Source organism: Rhinichthys klamathensis, unplaced genomic scaffold (genome assembly GCF_029890125.1).
Source record: "Rhinichthys klamathensis goyatoka isolate OS25496 unplaced genomic scaffold, OSU_Roscu_1.1 h1tg000259l_1, whole genome shotgun sequence".
Classification (NCBI taxonomy): Eukaryota; Metazoa; Chordata; class Actinopteri; order Cypriniformes; family Leuciscidae; genus Rhinichthys; species Rhinichthys klamathensis.
The window spans coordinates 1,799,310-1,820,699 of record NW_026606781.1 but is presented as its reverse complement, the minus strand read 5'-3'; the positions used below and the strand labels follow the sequence as shown (position 1 = coordinate 1,820,699).

The following is a 21,390-nucleotide window of genomic DNA, read 5'->3' as shown; positions in this document are numbered from 1 at the left end:
GTAGCCTATATTATTCGCAGCCGAACCACAAACAAAACAATGTTGTTCTAGTTTTAGTTACATACCCCCATTTTCACAGACAAGGCTTAAGCCTAGTCCCAGACTAGAATGCATGTTTGAGCTGTTTTAACTGAAAGCAACTTGACATATCTAAAAGTATGTCAGTGCCATTGTTTTGTCTCAAGATGCGCACCAGTAATGTGAGACGTAAGAGGCATGTTTATAAAAGCTACTTAAATTATTACATTGTTTAAATTAATACATTTTTCCCAAAACTGTGATTTTGTATATACATTTCTGAAATACATAACTTAGACAGTTACCTCTGATAACAGATCACTCTAAATTGTAATGTTCATTTTCTGTAAAGCTGCTTTGAAATTATTTATATTGTGAAAAGCGCTATGCAAATAAATGTGAATTGAATTTAATTAAATAGCCAAATTGAACTAAGGCCTAATCCTGGCTTAATCTAAATCCTGTCTGTGAAACCGGGCTATTGTGTACCTTTAATTGTTAAAGGGATAGTTCACCCAAAAATGAAAATTCTTTCGTTCCAAACCCGTAAGACTTTCGTTCATCTTTGGAGCACAAATGAAGATCTTTTTGATGAAATCTGAGAGATTTATGTCCCTCCATAGACAGCTACGCGACTGAAACTTGGATGCTTCAAAAAGTTCATAAAGAGATTGTAAAAGTAATCCATATGAATTGAGCGGTTTAGTCCGAATTTTCTGAAGAGACACGATCCCTTTATATGATGAACAGATTGAATTTAGGCTTTTACCGAACCTGCTTGATGTGTGAGAACAAACCTCTTGCTGAAGCTCAAAAGTGCTGCACAACACATGAGAATGAACCTCATTGGTTCATCAAGCGAACATGCTTGAGCTTCTGTTTACCACAGCTGATGTGTGAGTTAATGAATGTCTATATGTGAATAAAAGCCTAAATTCAATCCGTTCATCATATAAAGTGATCGTGTCTCTTCAGAACATTTTGGACTAAACCGCTCAATTCATATGGATTAGTTTTACAATCTCTTTTTGAAGCGTCAAAGTGTCAGTTGCGTAGCTGTCAATGGGGGGACAGAAAGCTCTTAGATTTCATCAAAAAGATCTTCATTTGTGTTCCGAAGATGAACGAAAGTCTTACGGGTTTGGAATGACATGAGGGGGAGTAATTACTGACAGAATTTTCATTTTTGGGTGAACTAATCCTTTAATTGTTTTACAACTTAACTGTTTTCTGTATAAACGTACTAGTCTAGATCGACACCTTTGACAGTTGTTCCACGTCTTGCTGCTTTTTCAGCGTCTCACACATGAGCATTGCATTGACGCCATGTTAAGTTAAAAAAAAGTTCTAAAAGTTGTCTTGAGATCATTCCTGCGTTCTTTTTCATCCCGCTTTTAAAACACAAGTACATGTTCTGTGTGAACGGCTCCTAAAATAGTACTGACAACTGTATTCTGATGTGTGCACACATGGCCCTGGTGAAGAGAGGATTTTTAGGACTTATTCATAAAACATTACTTTGTTACACTCGTAGAGTTTGTCAGACTGAAGTTATGATTAACAGTTATGATAATGTGGTCTTTCAGAAGTGTGGAAACAAGCCATGTGCCGTTCTCACATGCACGTCTTCAGACAAGAAAAGAGAAAGACTACAGGTCTCTACAGGTGAGTACTGTTACTACCAAACACACACCTCTTTTCAGATCTAGTTTCAGCATGTCATTTGAGCAAGTTTTTTCGTTATTGCTTCCTCAAACACATTAACCCTTGTGTATTGGTCTTTACAATGCGTAAACAAAAAAGATTGAAGGATCCTGCAATCGAGTACACCTCAAACTAACTTTAAAGTGTTTTTTACATGTTTCAGTATGGACTCCTTGAGTAAATTGAGAATTTGCTAATTTTTTTTGCTTTTATACTTTTAATTTTTTTTTTAAAATACAGTTCAATATATAATATGACATGATATCAGGATCCCGTCAATGAATGACAACAGCATGTTAAATAAAGTTATTTCTACTTAATTAAATTCAGGTTATTTTGTGCTATACTTTACTACGGCAACATCCAATAATCCTGTCATAGCTTGAAGTACAATGTAGTCTTAACATTTCTTTTGAAGATGCTTATTTGGATTTGACAAGCAGATGATTTGACTGAACTATTTGTGTGTTTATTTAGTTTAAATCTTGCCTGCTGTTTTTATTTGTGCAGATGAAGATGCTGCTTTTTTGGTGACGGGTGATGTTTGGTCACCAGTTTTAAAGATCACCGCAGCTCTTGTCTCAGTTGTCTGTCTTAGTTGGATATCTCAAGGAATTTCACCACAGGGGGTATTCAAAGGGATTCACTGAGACGTCTTGTTTTCTCAAACCTGACGCTTTTCTGAAAGTTTTGAAAGTGGGGATATTTTTGGGGAGGGGATGGAGGAATAATGGTGATCCTCCTAGAGGAATTTTTAAATAGTCTTTCTGCTTTTTCAAAGAACTCCAAAACTAGGTGCATTATCAGTTGTAAAGTTGAGCCATGTAAGAGCACGTTTGCTGAAAGACATTTTATTTACGTTCCTGTTTTTGTGAATGAATTCCAACCCGTTTAAGTGAAGTATGTATTAATATCTTCTATACAATCAAGTTCAGTCTGCACCTTTTTTTCAAATCTCTCAATTACAATGTTACTACATGTGCACAGACATTCACACACACACACACACACACACACACACACACACACACACACACACACACACACACACACACACACACACACACACACACACACACACACACACACACACACACACACACACACACACACACACACACACACACACACGTCTAGGCTCAATTTGTATGCGACCCAGTTTCTAGAGCCCAGTAGCATTGCATGCTTCACCTCACTGGTTCCCAGTTTCACGGCTATGTCACAATTTCTCATCTCAAGGCTGTAGAAGTGGACAGGTTATGGGACCTGAGAGAGAAGTAGAGAAGAAGGAGGAGGAATAAATGTGTCAAGGCATACCATGAGGGAAGGTGAAGAAGAGGGAAATACAGAATATAGGAGAGTGTATGTGTGTGTGTGTGTGTGTGTGAGAGAGCAGATGAAGTGGAAGAATTGAAGGGGAGGGCATAACGGATGACAAACAAATCTAGACATGTTTCCCCCTCCCCTCCCGGTCCACCACAGACAGACTGATTTGCATAAAGGGCCGCAGGGCTTTTGACTGACAGGGCTCCAGACGGCACTGCGCTGCTGCTGCTTCCACTTTAAGTGGGCTGGTGTGGGGCACCGGGGGGGAGGAGTCAGCATGGACAGAAGCCCTCCCCCTCTCCAACTCCAACCCCTGCTCTCTAATTGAGATATATACTAACTCCGTCCTATATGGTGTGCTGGAGAGAGGAAAAAGAAGGAGAGAGGAAGAGAAAAAGAGTTGGGGGTGGAGGGGTGGAAGAAACACTCACAAGGAAGTGATTTGTGGTCGTGATGACACCTTGTGTGTCGCTGGTGCCTGTACATTGCTGCGGCACTTAAAATGCTCCACAGCAGGGCTGCATGGTCGTGTTGACATGAGGAGAAAGAGGAATATCTGCTTGATTTACACAGATCTAGTGGCTATGTTTGTGTGAATCCTTTCTGAACTGAAATACATTTGTGTATATTCGGAAACATGTAGATTTAAGTTCATTTTCCCACACTTGCAGCAATAAAGATGTAAGCATGTACAGTGCCACATTGCTGCAAAATTTCTGACACCTTACAATGGGTTAAAAAACATTTGTCGGGAAGCTCTAGAAAGATGTTTAGGTAGTGATGTTCCATTTATATTAACATTAACCATTGAAAATTAAAGACGTGACATTATTTGACAATGAAAAAATGCACTAATAGTAGAAAGGAAAGAAATAACCAGACCTCTCTCAAATTTGTTCCTCAATAAGCCTACCTCATAATGTAACATGCAAACCAGACAATTGTATATGTCTTATGTGCTTGCTATGTTGTTTCTCTCAGTGCAAAACTGCACAAAATCTTTCAGTGTGAGTGAATGTAATCTAACGTCTCATGAAATCTGTATCTAGAATGTCTAGAAGTTGACGCAGTCCTGCTTAAATCCATTAGATCTACAGATGCATTCAAGTCAGTTGATTTTCTGTATTTTGTTGCATTTGCTCTTCTGGTTTGTGCTGCATTTTGAGTTGGTGGACATATAGGGTCATACCTTTTTTTAAGACCCTATTCAAACCTTATTGTGAAAATCATCTGTGATAAAAGTGTTGTCATTAAAAAATGACATCAGGTCTCTGTAATGAGTAATCAGTTTGTCAATGAAGTTCAGAGGTCTGCATCAATCAGAGATTCATTTATAATGCTTTTTAAAATGACAGTTCAGTTCCTGAATTTGAATTAAATTTGAGTTGTTGTACCAAACAGGATGCATCATTGCCATTTTAATTTAAGGAAGTAGAATTAAAATGAGAAATTCATATAGGCTAATTACAATGAGTGTAATTTGTAAGTTTAAGTTTGCAGATTTTATAGGCCTTATATAGATTTGTTTGAAATGTCACTTAGAAATTTGTACTTGATTTATGTACTACTTTATATTTCATCCACTTATTTTCATTTTAAGGAACAATGTGGAAGAACACTACCAGAATGCCATTAGACTTTGAATTCAGCAAATTCCATTTTCTTGTCGTTTCACTTAAAAGGAGCCAATTATTTAACCCTATATTCTTAATATATTTCTGAACTAATGTAGCCAAAGGATGCTGCATTTATATTTACACAATATATTTATTTATTTATATATTTATAAATTTTTTTTTAAACAAGTATGTTGCATTATAGCATTTACATGTAATATAGAGTGAGATTATCAATTTACATCAATCTGGGAACAGCTGTTTAAGGCTGAGTGGATTAGAAGTCATATATTGACTACTAAGCGGTAATTCATTTAGAGTGTCTGATACCCTGATAACCAGACTAGTTAAGGTGATGAACTTTTGTCACTGAGCACCACAATTGCCCATACAACATATGCAACTTGTCCAAATCATTTTCTGTGAATTAGACTTGCAATGTGCACTTCCTCTGGGATGTGTACAGATTACATTATAATCACATTTGGACCACAGCCAACAGTATTTTTCGATTTTATTCCTAAATGTTTTTTATCAGTGTCTGTGAAGCAATATCAAACAGATGGCATTCTATATGCTGTATACAAATTATTTTGTGCAAGTTTAGAATAGTGAGCAATTCTCTGTGAAATTACCCTGATAAATAGTCTAGAATTGCTGCAACCAGCAGGCCGCTAGTTGAAGTGCAACAACAAATTGTTCTAATTATTCCAGGTGAAGTCCTCCCCTTTTTATACCTGTAAAGCTTTGTTTTTAGCCTCAATGCGAATTCTGTGGAAAAATGTTTTGCTGTATTTCATTCAATTCAATTCACATTTATTTGTATAGTGCTTTTCACAATACAAATAATTTCAAATTTTTAATTTCAAAAATGCATGAGTCCACATTACAATTTAGAGTGACCTGTTATCAGAGGTAACGGTCTAAGTTATGTATTTCAAATCACAGTTAGCTAAAAAATTACTAATTTAAACACTGTAATAATTTAAGGCAGAAACAATGAAGTAATGAATAGGCCTACTTGTTTGTTAACAAATGATTATGACATATAGAAAATTGTAGCATTGGTGCAAGTTGATTCAGAGTTTGCTTCATCTGAAGTCCTCGCAAGAGTTTAGTTGGCGCTCTCTCTTCACAGGGGCATCTGAAGTCTTCATAATAGGCTTGATCCAAACTGGAGCTGACGTACTCTCTAGTTACCTCAGGATGGGCATCCCGAGATAAAACAGAGAAGCAAATAGAAAATAATTAGCATAGCTGCTGTTCATAACATTAAGCAAAGATAATCATGTGCATTCAATCTGATATAACTGGAGTATAAGGTTATGATATGCATTATATGAATGCTTGGCTAAAGAAATGTGTCTTTAATCTAGATTTAAACTGGGAGAGCGAGTCTGAGCCCTGCACATTATCAGGAAGGCTATTCCAGAGTTTAGGAGCCAAATGTGGCATGTTCCGGAGCTTAGCGATGTTTCTGAGGTGGAAACAGGCTGTTTTTGTTCGGAAGAAAAAGTTGCTGTCCAATATAACTCCCAGGTCTTTACCTGTAGAGGATGAAATAACAGTACGCCCTTCTAGATGCAAATTGTATTGTACAGGTTTTTGGTCCAATAAGTAATACCTCAGTCTTAGCTGAATTTAATAGAAGAAAATTACAGGTCATCCAATATTTGATATCTTTAAGACACTCAGCATAACAATGAAAACGAATTCCATGTTTTCTTATAATATTACCAGGTGGCAGCATATATATTGAAAATAGCAGAGGGCCTAACACAGATTCTTGCGGCACTCCACAATTTACTGACATTATCTTAGATTTTGAACAGGAGAGATTATCAGTAAATGTCCTAAAGCAACGTCAGCCATGACAGTGCACTGGGACATGAAGTGATTCTGATAGTCTGAGTGGAGTCATCTTTGACTTCTCCTGCATATCCTCCTAAACAAAACTGGTCCTGTCACTTTTTTTCCAGGGAACATCTTAAGAAAATTGAAAAGGAGTAGAAAAGTGTTATTAAGAGTGTTCTCTTGAGAAAACAATGTACAATTTAAACAATGTACACAGCCAACTTGCATTAAAAAAATGCATATTAATCTGATATCTCATTCAGTAACATATTTGATACCTCCTAGTTTCTTAAAGTTAGGTTTAGTAAGTTACCAAAGTTTTCTAATCTGTCTTTTATATCATATCCATCCCTATAATCAGAAGAATTCTTCTGAATGCAGTCGTCTTCCACAAAAAGATGTTAATTTGACAAATAAACTGGAAAACAATAATTACATAAAGGAGCGTTACAACATGTCTTCTGTTGTCATGGAAGTTGACATTGTTTGTGTCACAAACTAAAAATTACAACAGCATTGTAGGAACAGAAAATTGCAGCGCATTGTTATAGTCATTTTCTGCTGAATCAAATTCATCTGCTGTTAATCTACTAATAGTTAGAAACTGATTTAATGGAAGTAGAGAAATAAACAGCTCAAAATTTTAAGAGAGCTGAAAAGCACCAATGTATTTGAGTTGTATCCAGATTTGGTGTGCCATATAACCAAAGTTAGTTTATTGTTATGCTATTAATTTTCATTCAGGGTCCACATTACTCTCAAAAGTAGCTAATGACACAACCTTCTTAACCACACAGTGTGAGTGTAATGAATTATTCCAAAAGATGACTACAAGCAAGTAGTCGTAAATGCATGTATATTATGTTAACAAGCATAGTACTTTATAATTCTAGGTTAACATCATAAGGCAGAGCTGCAACCGAATGCATAATCCTAATCTGAATCCTAATGTTGTGAGGCAATGATACAAGTTTGATCAAATCGTACAACCCTCAGGTTGTGTTCGGGTCATTTTGACTCAGAGAGGATTTTCCCGTACACGAATGTAGTTAGTGCATTTGATTTACTGACTTTACTCACCCAGAGTCTAACAATTTCCCCAATTTTTTTTATGTTTTTTTTTTCTCCACAGTGTAACACTTGTGATGTTCCCGGTCAAAAATGACCTGCCTACAAAAAATTGCTTATAAATCTCTCTTTATGCTACAACATCATCACCAAATATTAGATTCAATCTTTTTGTCAACCTCTTTTCTTTCAATTCGTAGTTCCAAAAATAAATACAAAACTTGTCCTTATTGAAAGAAAACATGCTGACACAAAGATTTAATCCAATATTTGGTGAAAATAGAGCATAACGAGAGATTTTTAAGCAATTTTTTTGCAGGCCGGTCATTTTTGACCGGGAACATTACAAGTGTTATAGTGTTTTCAACACAGCACAAGGCTTAACGTTAATTAAGTTCCAGAGGCTCCACCACTTTTAACTTAGAAAATTCAACAGTAAATAGTTTTTAATAAATAAATACATTTTTACTAAATGAAGAAAAATGAATTCTTTGACAGTGTACCTAAACCAAGTGTTTATTTAGTGACCGACCAGCAGGTCAATTGAATGTTAGAATGCAGAGTTTGATGCAAACACATATTTTATGTGTGGTAGGAAACTTTAAAGTGATAGTTCATCCAAATCTGTCATTATTTACTCACTTTCATGCTGTCCCAAACTTTTTAAAATACAATTTGAGATTTGTTTTCATTTAAACTGTTGATCTGGATCACTAAGCTGGACTGCATTATTTGTTCACTAATTTAGGGAAGATTTAGACAATAACAATGTAAAATGTAATCTATTTCTCTCACAAGGCTGTACGGCTTCATGGAAAAGAGCAATCGGCACAGTCTTCAGAATTTCTCCCTTTGTGTTCTGCAGAAAAAAGAAAGATACATTTTCAGAACGACATGATTAATATCATAAAGTGAACTATTTGTTAAAAAGGTCTTTCTGATCACTTGATGTCTTTCTTATATTTAAACATTTAAGAAAGTTGATCAAAACCAGGCAAACTCATAAGTCATGGAAGAACACAAATAGATGGATTAAGAATATCGCACTAGTGGGGAAAGAGAGCGAGAGATTTCTAGTTTCTAATCGCCCTATAGCAGACCACCACCACATAATGATTCCTGTGCATCTGGAGGGGGAGGCACAGAGCTAAAAATAAAAAATAAAATAAAAAAAATCACTGAGCGTGTGTGTGTGTGTGTTTGCGTGAGGGAGAATGAGATAGAAAGAGAGAGGAAGACGAGACAATCTATGCCTATCTGTCAGTCGATTGGCCAGTTAAAAATGCATACAATTACTTCCACCGGCTCAGAGGCAGAGCCATTTACATATGCATACGTGAGGGTACTGCCGGGGTGTTGAAAGGAAGAAAGAATGCAGGGACGGATAGAGAGATGGCGGGAGGGAGAGGGAGAGATGCAGAGAGAGAGAAACATTAATCTTTAAACGCTCAACATGCAGATTTATTGCCGACAGCAGGAGGACAGAATAAAAAAAATCACTCGAAATGAGGGGATAAAAACTGTGAATTGTTAAGGCAATGTTTGATTTAAAGTTCAAAGATGTTAAAGGAATAGTTCACTCAAAAAATACATTTCTGTCATTGTTTACTCATTCTTGTGTCTTTCCAAACCCATATGACTTTCTGTCTTCTGTGGAACACTAAAATGAATCATCTAGAAGAATGTCCAAGCTGCTGTTTTCCATGAATGTGGATAAGTGCATGAATGAAAGTGAAAGCCGTTTCTGGTCCCTGTACAGTTTTAATGTATAGGAAACAGCAGCTTGGACATGAGCAAATAATTACATAATTTTTCTTGGGTGAACTATTTATACTTTTCTTTATATTTTGTTAAGAAACATGAGCATTTAATGTGTCTCTTTTATTGTCGTTATTTATGATTGATTTAGAGATTGAAAAAAATAGGCAAAATCTAAATGGACAACTGTTTTTAGATAAATGACAAAAACAATTCTATTGCATAATAATCTCCATAACAATACTTTTACATAACCAGATCTTAGACTGTAAAGTCTGGTCCTCATTGCAGCTTATTCAGGTCAAGAACCGCCCACTTAAAGAGGAAGAGACCGTCTGACTGACATGTAAATCAATCAGCCCCATGTAGAACTGATTATTTCACATATATGATTCAGAAAACAAAGCAGAATATACAATTATTCTCATGGAAATCTAGTTAAAATGCCTTTAAATGTCTCCAACATATCAAAAAGATTTGCTGCCACTAAGCTAGAAAACTTGTCACTTGTCCTTAATCTGAGTTGAAGATTGACTGTATGGCAAACAGCCATGGTTGTTGTGGGCCCAGGCCTGTTCATAATATGCCCAGCAGATGTATGTAACAAGGAACACACTAAGTGCATATGTTTAACTGGAAACATATGGATATATATATATATATATATATATATATATATAGAGAGAGAGAGAGAGAGAGAGAGAGCAGAACATGGACGCCTTAAGTTGGTGAAATTGTTGATTTCTGTTGGAAAGGCCTTTTATATCTTTTGCTGTAGGAAACTTAGTTGAAAAAATAAATTTGTCTCATTTATTTTAAACCATCATCCCACAAATATGGATAAATTAATCAAGGTTTTTAAACAATAGTTCAGAAATTCTGAGTTTTTAAGCATTCTTATAGTGGTGTTAACATTGTAAGTATTGTTGTAGTAATGATATTATTTTTGTTCCATGAATAAGCACGAACAAGCTTTTAATTATAAAGTTCAACGCCACTTTTTTAACCCTGGAACTCGACTCTTTGTTTAATTTCTACATTACCCTTCCTTTATTTGAATGTTCTTGTTCCTGTATACCTCTCCCTACGTATAGTCATCAGAAAATTCTGACGTTTTTTTCCACATGCTGCTTCCATTTCCATTTTTTTTCTTTCTATTTCCTTCTTTTTTCTGAGAGAAACAAAGAAGGATGAGGGTCCCTTGGTTCTTCAGCTCCAGTTAAAGTGAGTGGAAAGAAGGGGCCTCCTGCTTTCTGTGGCATAGCCTGTAGGACTTATTATGGGATGCACAGGACAGACAAGCAGTTCATTCTGAAGCACTAAAAACATAGACCCATGAAGATAAATGTGATAGCCATGATCAGCCATTTAAACTTGTCCATTGTAATATAAAATGAGTTCAGGCAAGGACCCAAGCATGATAAGCTTCTGTTATAGCATTAGTGAACATGATTTAAGAAAAGAGACTAATCTGTTGTTCTACAAATTTGAAACCTACGTATTTAGCACAGTAGAAAAATACTTATTATTCTTTGCATATCAAACTTGATTGCAAAATTAAAGGACAGGCAGTTTGTGCTGCCCCCCATATTCAGTGTGGTTCCAATTTGCAGAATATTTTACAGAGAATGCAAATCAACCAGAGTTCTGGAAAATACCTTTTCTCCCTGTCCTTTTGGCCTGTGATGACCCTAGACCTTTCACATAAGACACAAACAAGGTTCCCTTCTGTCTGCCTTGTTAAGTGACGCAGGTCTCACAAAGCTCCTCTGTATCTGACTAGGCTGAAAGAGAGTGACTGATTTCAGCTGAGTTCTGATTGAATTCTCTCTCCCTTAATTTCTTGCATTAAGAATGTATAATGTGTGCATTTCTTTTATTGTTACCACAAATACTAGGAACAGCTTGGGAAGTTTACTTGTTTCAAATGATAGCTTACTTAAAATAATGCAAATTCTGTAATTATTTACTCACCCTCATGTCGTTACAAACCTGTATGACTGACTGACTTCTGTGGAACACAAAAGAAGATATTGTGCGTAATTCTCAAAGGTTTGGCTATCAACATATTTTAAAATATATTTGTTTATGTTCCACAGAAGAAAGTCAGTCATCACCCTCACTACATATGTGTGAGTAAATTGGGTGAATTAATCCTTAAATTTGAGTTAAATTCTGATTAACTAATGTGATGGTTGGCATAACAGTTAAAAAGACCAAACCACTTGGGACTATGAGAACCCAGTTTCTACCCATCCTGTATCTTTTATCTGCTCTTCATTTTCCAACAACTTAGCTAAATGTATAAATAACAGCTATTGCGCTGGTAGTTACATAGTTAATGTAAAGATGAAGTGTATAATTTGTGGATTAGAGCCATCAAATAGAATTGCTTGTTTTCAAACAGGTTTCTTAAACACGCCCCCTTTCCTCCCAGGCTCAGAAAAAACAGATAGCCCCATTTCAAAGTCATTGCTTGAGCCAGTTGTTACTCTGTCAGGGCTACTGAAATGAATAGATGTTGTTGTATTTAAATAGACTGAGTTGAGTTGAGCAGTGTAGAGTTGTTTTATGTATAGGGGTCCCGTAACACAATTTTCTCTGCTGGGATGATACAGTGGCAATAATACTGTTGCTCCAAACCACCATTTTATTCTTGTGGAGGTTTCAAATTTTCAAACGTTGGATGGTTTGGTGAAACCCGTGAAGAGAAATGAGGTGTTAGAATCCATTCAGTGCTGCAATCATGTGCCATGACACTAATATGCAAGCTGGAGGCAACAATCCCGTTCCAAGGATTTCAAGGCATACAGAAATGTTAAAGTTTAGTCAAAAGCATCAGTGGTGTTCCGAATCTAGTGAAATTTTAGCCCCCCTAATTCTCACGCAGTCGACAGCTAAGTAAGTGGAATCTACTGTAAAGGTACATGAACCCTTGAGTTCAAAAATAAACTTGTTACAATGGGGGATAAGTTATGGAAAAAAAAAAATTGTAGATGGTTATGGATTAATGCTAATTTTATGGTTTATAGTAACGTGAGCCCTTCTATTCCACAATTTGCAGTGGATTCTTTTTGCGAATAATTTCTTTTATCATACTTCTCTAGGTAGGGCAATTTACATGGTCTAGTCCTCATTCAGTAGTGCGTGTTGAAGGAGCTAGTGAAACACTGACTAAGAGCTTAATGCGTATCAAGTATAATATAGACAAAGGAACCTTCTTAAAATGTAAAAATATTTACTATCACTTTCGATCAATTTTTGCAGCAATGATGGATTAATATATATTAATTAGTTAGTTATTAATTAGTATTAATATCTTTCTGTCAAAAAACAACAAAAAACAACAACAACATGCTTACCACAAACATTTGTATGAATATTATGGTAATGATTCAATATCATGGTTTTAGTACCATGGTTGTGCCATGGAAAAGCACTGTTTTGTAACTGAATAGACCTTATTCGCAAACACCGGAAGTAGCTAACCGCGGCCATATTGTTGACATGACATCTGTCCTGCTGCCCCTAGCCGCGTGCAGATTTGAGTTGAGGGGAGCAGTAGCCTAATGGCTTCATCTCGTCGGTATCAAGAGAATATAAGCTTGATTGTTGTGGACTCACATCAAATAGACCCAATAGCATTAAGTAAAGATCCGTCCTTATTGCCAGCCGTAACTTATCCGGATATCTCGTTCATACAGTATCCGTAAACAGACTACAATTTACCTCAACAAGGCAACATAATGAACGACACTCGTCTCATTCGTGGAGGTGGAAAAACAAGTTATTTGTGACATGCAAGATTTGTTGTATTAAAATATAAATGCAAAAGAAAAGGCATGAGAGTCGGTTGTTTTTGTCAATTTAAAGTTTTCATTTAAAATGTTTGCGATTTTAATATAAGTACATGGTTACATATTTGACCACTTGCTTGAGCAACTTAATATATAGAAGTAATGCATGGAATTAATTGGCTTACGTTGTTAAAATAGTGAGTATGTGTTAAAAGAAAAATAGTGAGTACCGGGGTGTTTGTGGTGCAGCCGCGGATCAGTTACGCACCGCAAACACAGCATATAAAGCACTATAGCGCGTCCTGCTTCTGTACCGTATACGCACCGCACACGCATTGCATGCGGATTATGTGTGAAACCTGTGGTAAAATGATGGGAGCAGACTTTTCTGAGGGGAGTTGGCTGAAATTTTAGCCTAGCTAGCCTCTCCTGCGCTGGCTCAACTCTGTCTCCTTCCCTTCACGTTTTCTGACAGTCGGTAACTTATCGCAATCATAAAAACTAACTCCGGGGTTCTTATTGCTGTTGTTAGAACAGCCGTGTATTACACAACACACCATCACGCTGTTAAAAAAAAAAAATACAGTGATAATACCATGGATAATACCGACGCTGCCTCGATTGTCGTGGTTCTATGTCAACAATATGGCCGCCGCAAACATTGATGACGCAGATCGAATAACATCTATAGTGCTACAAATGGAAGAAGATTCTCATTAGTGTACTTCGTCTGACCTCTGCTGTTGTGGGATGCCCATCTGCCTGATGTCTTTATATTTGTCCTTGTGCTCTGGACCCTGCCACTGTCTGGTTCAGATAAGCATTGGTATAGGCCAAGAAAAGAAAACTCATGGTTATTTGTAATGACCGTGAATATATTACTAACTACACTATTTCTCACCATTTCTTGCTGTCCCAAAATTCGAATGAACATATGAAGTCTCATTTTTAATAAGCGTGGATCCTAACAGATATAGCTACGGAACTACATCCCAATGAATGAATGTGTTTGGAAATGGGGAGAGGAAACGGGAGACCACAGCTGAAGGAGCTCTAGTTTCAAATCCTGTGGCAGGAAACTCTGCCGGAGACTTACCCCTCCCTCTCACACTCTCTCTGTGTGTGTGTGTGTGTGTGTGTATTTTGTACTACATAAAAGTATGAAACATCCTGTTTCACCCATCTATTGCCAGTGTATGTTTTTATTTTACACAGGATTGCATATGAAAGTATGAATTTGCATTATAAAAGTTTGCTCTTCTTTTAAATCTCCGTGTGTGTTGTTGGGTATATGGTCACGTCTGTATATTTTCTGTTTATAAGTTTCTTCGTACTTGTGTCCCTGACTATTGCTGTGACTATTTTTGCAGTGTTTACATAGTTAGTCACTGCTCGTTTGCGTCAGTCTTCCTCAATGCCCGGCTCAGTTTAGTGCTGGAAATACATGCACGCTAACAGATGCACGGCAGAGACAAGCTCTGAAATCTGAGGTAGAACAGTTGAAACCGAGCTTCATACTCATCCTGTTTTGTCTACATTTTCTCCGTATCCCTATGCGCTTGGACAGGAGAAACCTCAGTGTCGTTCTATCTGCTATGGATTTCACAAATGCTCACAAAAAGTGTATACCACCATGGACGAATGCTCACACGTGTACACATGCTCCATCCTATGAGGTTAGGCTGGAAAGTGTGTGGTGTGTGAATGTGGAGTTTGGAGGTGGTGGAGCAAGTTCAGCTTGACAGAGCGAAGCAGGGCCTCTCTCATTACAATCTAAACCAGCTCCCACTGCATTTTTCTGTCCCTCTCTCTCCCTTGCAGTCCCTCTCTGCTCTTTCTGCCTGCAGTTCTCTTTTGCTTGCTATTTCTAACCCTATTTTTTTAGACTTCTTTCGCTCTCTATCTCCTATCCTCCCTCCCTTGGTATATCTCTCCCAGCTCTCTTTAAATATCACTCACTCTCCCCTCTCTCTCACCAGTTCTGCCACTCTCTCTCTCTCTCTCTCTCTCTCTCTCTCTCTCTCTCTCTCTCTCTCTCTCTCTCTCTCTCTCTCTCTCTCTCTCTCTCTCTCTCTCTCGCTCCTCATGGGCTGCAGAGTGCATTGCAGCGACAGCTGCTGTTATAGCCATCAACTGCAGCCTCCACGGCAACCGTTACTGTGGAGGAGAGAACACGGCAACAGCACTCCATACCGCAGACCCTACCTTAGTTACATGGTTCAAGACAATTACAAAGTGATTATGCCTTCTCTGTTGCTTCATAGATATAGTGTCAAAAGTTTCACAAAACTGCTCTGTCAGGAAACAAAGTACAAAATATGCACCTTTAGGGGTACAAAAAGCCTGTTCCATCAAAATGGGCACCTTTGTAACTTATCTACCCCTAACGGTTTGATGTTATTAAAATATCCAACCTATCTTTTTTTCTAAATTCATGTTATAGATCTTATTTCAGATTATTCATCCATGTATGTTTCTTTTTTAAAAATTGTGATTTTAATAACTGTTCCGGTCAAGTTGACAAACCGGTGACCTTTGCAGGACTTCTCCAATCATTAGTGTGCTTAATCCCCGCCCCTGCAAGCTTGCGATCATCTACCTACATTTTTGTGTGCAACGCTTAATTTCCAATCAACAACTGATGTATAAAACAAAGTCCCCACACTCTGTTTCTTTTTAGATTATTCATTACACTGGATTTACATCACAATATAGTGTGCGTCTTATATTTCTTTGTGACTTTAAATGGTTAGTTCACACAAAAATGAAAATTGTCATCATTTATTCACCCACACGTCGTATCAAACTCATAAGACTTTTGTTAATCTTCGAAACACAAATTAAGATATTTTATGGAAACTCCACTGAAAGTCCATGCACTTTCCATCCAACTTTGATGACCCTGTAAGGTCATAGAGGCATCCTAAAACGAATCCATATGAATCAAGTGGCTTATGGGTTTGGAATGACATATGGGTCATCTTTTTAAAAATAACTATCCCTTTATATTAGTACATTAAAGTAATAAAGTAATTTTTTTTTTTATAACAGTTTGAAATAAAGGAAGTTGTGTTTATATTTAATAAAAATAACTTTTGGGGCATATCTATTAAAGCTTGATGCTGAAAAATACTTTACAAATACTTACCATGTGCTCTGAACAATGGTTGAGTTTACAGCCAGAGTGGACAACTTATTTTGATCTTTACCAGGGAAAAGTTTTAGCTTTGTTGTAGAGATAACAATCCTCTGCTCAGAATTTGCTCAGATTTTCATTTTCACCAAAAAACAATTGTAAATCTTCCATCATGCCGTAAAACTTAATTACACATCCACCCACCGAAAAGTATTATTATAAGGGAAAATGATGAAATTAAAAGCAACTTATTGTTTCGTTTACTCCCAGTGGATTTTTTTGGGGTGTCTTTTTTCTGAAATCCTCTTCTGTTCTCTTCTATCCAAGTGTACTAGTCTGAGACTTGAAATCAAACCAGTGACTGTGAACCAGTGAACACTAAGTCAAGAATTCAATGGGCACTTTCTGCATTACATCACTGGCACCAGAAGGCTAAAATTGTGCAGAAACTTGATTTCTGACAAGAAATAGAAATAGTATATCCAACAAGGATATACCATGTGTTGAATATATGGCGTGGTTATCAGGTGCTTTTGCTGATCTTAAGCACAGCTCCGCAGTGCCATCTCTACTCTTACCATTACTGTGCCAGACCGCCCTTACTTACTCTGCTGCCCAGACTGAGAGGACCAGAAAGCCTCCTGTTAAAGAGATGCAGATTTATGCGCAAGCAAAGGCGGGGCCCTGTGCGTTTTGATGAAAGAGATCTATGAGAAAGGCTCGCTCATATGCTTCTAGTCACTCCCTCTCTCTCTTTCTCTCTCTCTCTCCTTCTCTCTGTCGCTACAAACCCCCCACCACCCCGCCTCAATCTTTCGCCTGCTCCCTCTTTTCTCTTCTATAACGGTCTCACTTTAATATGTATGCAAATGTGCCCGTCCTCCATCCCCTTAATTGTCTGGCTTCCAGCAGTCAGAGTGTGTGTGTGTGTGTGTGTGTTTGTGTTTTACAGTGCCTCCACTCTCCTCACTAGCCTCTGCTGGCAGAATCACCAAACCTGCACCTGAGCTCAAAAAGCAATGGCAGGGTTACGCCATTCTGTCACTTTGATAAGCGTACACAGTAAAAGCCGAAAATGGCTCTGAAAGTGCATTTACCCTTTAGCTAACATGTATAACTGCCCATATCGGGGCTCTGTTTGGAATAAATTGTGTTGTATTCAGAAACGAGAGATTTGTGATTTCTAGAACGGTTGGGGTTCAATTAGATGACTGTGATTAGGATATGATAGAAAATGAGACATGAAGTGAAAGTACTATTAAACAATACAATTACCCTTTTACTTCTCTCCTAATATGCAACTGCAAATTCTTTACTAAATTGGCACAATCTTGGCACTAATCTGCCATAGCCTATTGCTATTTTCAGTGGCTTAGACATGCCAGGCAACTTAGCTTGTGGTGGTCATGCTACTACGCTACAATCCAACTGAAACCTGTGAGCTTCAGATCTCACGTGATCCACTGCAGCTGCAACATGCAAGCACTCCAAACACGCATAACCTTGAGAGGATGTTAAAGGCGATTTTCTACAATGTAGGTACATGCCACCTACTTGATAATACATTGCTGATTTCGACAGCAAGATTTACCATAAATACATCTGTCAGCAACTATTTTTGTTTCTCCTGAAAGAGGAGAAGGTGGTGAAAGGAAACTGAAACTGTGTTTTCTTTTCATAAGGATTGAAGAAAATAATAAAAGTAAAAAGTTTTGACATTTGTATAGATTTATGTAGGTTTGATAAATCACTAAAAACAACTAAAAGAAATCAGTCCGCATAAGTTGAGTTTGTTCTTGATTATACTATAATAGACATGTTTAAATAAATAAATGTGAATGCTTTCTCAGAAGCGGAAGTCATCATAGTTGGGTAAACTTAATGAGAGAATATGTTAAATATTTTATGTGTTCCTATTTGCTCAAATAGCAAAAGAAAACCTCCACAATAGTGTTTTCACAACTTTTAAAAAGAGAGAAAAAAATAGAGAGAGATTGAGAACGGCACTCAGAGGAAAGAAAGACGTAAATTTTACCGTCACTCCCACGGTTGCTCTAAACACCATCACAGCAACGTTAACTATTTTTTTTTGTAATTTGATGCAAAAGAAAATATAAACATTTTTTTGCAGGATTTACGATGTTGATGACCATTAAAACGCATCATCACAGTCTGTGAAAAGGGTCCAAATGCTTAAATAATAGTGCCCTGTGTGGCAAATATGTATTTATCATTGATTATGTTTGTGATGTTGAAGTGTCTTGAACACTTCATAGCATGTTGTTTCTGGAAGAGTATACTGTTTTGGCATTTTGCTAAGCAATTTTTCTGTTTTAACATTTGTTTAGAACTTGTTTTTTTTGTGTGCTGAAATAGAACCAGAGTGTCCTTTCACTGGGCTCCAAAGTTTCATTCAAAACATCTGTGCACACTTTTTACAGAAATTAATATTTGACTTTTTTTTGAAAAAGCATAGTTGCCATTTCACTGTGTCTATTTGTTCTGGCCAATTGGATATTCAGTATCTCACATTCAATAATTGCCAGAAGGTACTGACACTGTAGAATAATATGGTGTCATATGGAAAGAGTATGGAAATGTAGGGTAAAGAGAAGAATCGTAGCTCCAGTCAATTAATGTGTCAGAGTGTTGTGCACTGTAACTTCACAAACGTATAGCAAACCCTACGAATCTTATTAAAATGATGGGAGACGGATAACAAAGGAGAGTGTTTGACAGGTGGGGTGAGGGGGGTGTGCTTGTGTCAATCAGGCATTTGGATGTAAATGAACATATCTGTGTTTTTCTTCAAATCTGTTTTCTTGTTTTCGGATAGTGATGGTTTGTGTGAGTATGCTTTACAGTCATTACAGCTGAGCACTGTATTAAATCGTTTTACAACCTTTTATTATTTTAGCTCTCCACAAATTGCTGCAATTAATTCACCCCAGGCCGCTTATTTACGGACTCTGTTCAAACTTTGTTTTGTATTAATTTTCAGTAGGTGGCATTTGGTTATAAATTGTAGTCAATCATTTTGATTACAGTAATCACATTTACCACAATTATTTGTCTATATTAATATTTAAAGTCAAAAGCCCTGAAATAAAATGTATACAAAGACATTACAAGGTTGTGGTAGATGAGTGAAGGATTGAATAAACATCACAAAAGTGGATTTAGAAGTCATTATAATGTTTGTAATGTTTTCTTTCCATACCATTGAACATATGCAGCCATGTGTGTTAGATTTTTAAAATGTTGTATTGAGTTTTAAAGTATTCTGTGTTGCCTGCTGTCTTTGTGGTTTAGTGAGGTCTTTGCCTTTGGTCATGGTTCATGATTAATTCCTTTAAATTTTTAAAGCCATTATTTCTTTCTTTTTGTTTAAAATCACATTAAGTAAATGTGTTAAAATGACAGCCCCCAATGGCCACAGAATCTGTTAGTCACGTAAGACTACTTCTGGCCCAATCAGGTGTTTTTCCAACAAACTGATCAAAATCACTCAAGTATTATCTGTTAGTGTGCCAGTTTGATGCCAATACACCAGTGCCTAAAAACAATGCAAGAAATCGTGCAAATCTTTTTTGTCAAATTATCTTGAAAAAATTAAAATTAAAATCAGACCTGTAGTGTGATGAAACCCTCATTTCCAGCATGGGTTTGTCCTCTGCACAATTTAGAAAAATGCTACAGAAGTAGGTGTGAAAAGCTGCAGAGAGGATGAGGGCAGAGCACAACATTCTGCAGTCCAGTCAGTTTTATTTCGCTTTTATTGGTTTAATGGTATCAAGACCTCTCACAAATGTTCAGTTGCACTTAACAAAATGCACAAATAGATTATACACAGTTTTGAAAGCTCATAATGCAATCCACAAACATACATCAGACATAATGCATGTAATTTAATTGACAAATAAATGGCAAACTGTTTGCATGTGTACTGCTTCAACAAAATGCATATTTTGGTGCATGCCATCATTATCTTTCATCAATATGTAACAAAAAAACTATTTCACAGGACATTTGAAATGCTTTCAGTAAGGTCAGTGACTATTATGAACATGAATACTTTTTGCGGGCAAGAACTAGATTATTTTATCACAATTGGTCTGCAAGCTAGAGGAGCAAGACACATTGTTTCATTTGCTTTGCTTTTTGGACACCTTAATATGGTTTCCTTCTATAAGATGCAACCAACAACCACAGGACACAATGACTACATGCATTTCACATGTCATTCCATTTTAAGTGGCATCTTGAATATGTAGTTCGTTCACTAAGCTCTTTTAAGAACATTGGGCTTCAAATGTTAAAAAACGGCTTTCGGTTCTGCCTTCACTCTACCCTGCTGTATTCTGGGAATGAGAGGGAACATCAAGAAAGAGAGAAATCTATGAAAAGCCTCCCAAGGGTAGAGGTTGTTTCCTAGGCAACGTTTCATTGATTGGTTGCGCTGGAAAAGAGGCTCTGTGTGTGTGGTTATGAGCAACATTGATGTGCTCTAAGAAATATGTTGTTGAGCACGCGTCTTCGTTACCATTTCTCACTCCGTTAAGACCTGACTATAGTTTTGAAAATCAGTGCGCAGTGTGTCAGTTCAGCACTTGAGTGGCAAAAGTACCCTTTTGAATCTAATGCTATATTTTTATGACTTTCAGTAAAGTAGCCTCCTACGTAATGGCAGTGCTGCTAATCATCAGTCTCTTTTTCTGTGGTCATTACACTGGTAACATATGATGATCACTGCAGCTATAACCTGAAGCGTTCCTTGTGATCATTAGAAGACTTTAGTTAGTTCATGTAAAATCCAAAATTTAGCAGATGATATTTATCCTGGCCAGAGGCGGTTAGTACACAGCTTCGTTACTTGAGTAAAAGTACAGATACCCCTTGCTAAATTTTACTCAAGTAAAAGTACTACAGTCAGATGTCCACTTAAGTAAAAGTACTGAAGTACTTGTTTTTAAAAGTACTTGAGTATCAAGAGTACAAGAGTAAATTTTCTAAATATTGCATTACTACTGCCACAGTGTCAAGTCAAGTCATCTTCATTTATATAGCGCTTTTAACAATGTAGATTGTTTCAAAGCAGCTTTACAGAGATAAA

The 21,390-nt window shown here is 36.9% G+C and overlaps 1 long non-coding RNA gene across 1 annotated transcript in view; it reads left to right on the top strand.

Moving 5' to 3' along the window:
• Positions 1 to 1,623: 1,623 nt before the first annotated feature.
• Positions 1,624 to 21,390, top strand: part of LOC130101605 (uncharacterized) — a 121,340-nt gene continuing 101,573 nt past the window's right edge. The window contains exon 1 of the long non-coding RNA XR_008809009.1: positions 1,624 to 1,683. This is a non-coding gene — a long non-coding RNA (uncharacterized LOC130101605). The remainder of the gene's footprint in view (positions 1,684 to 21,390) is intronic.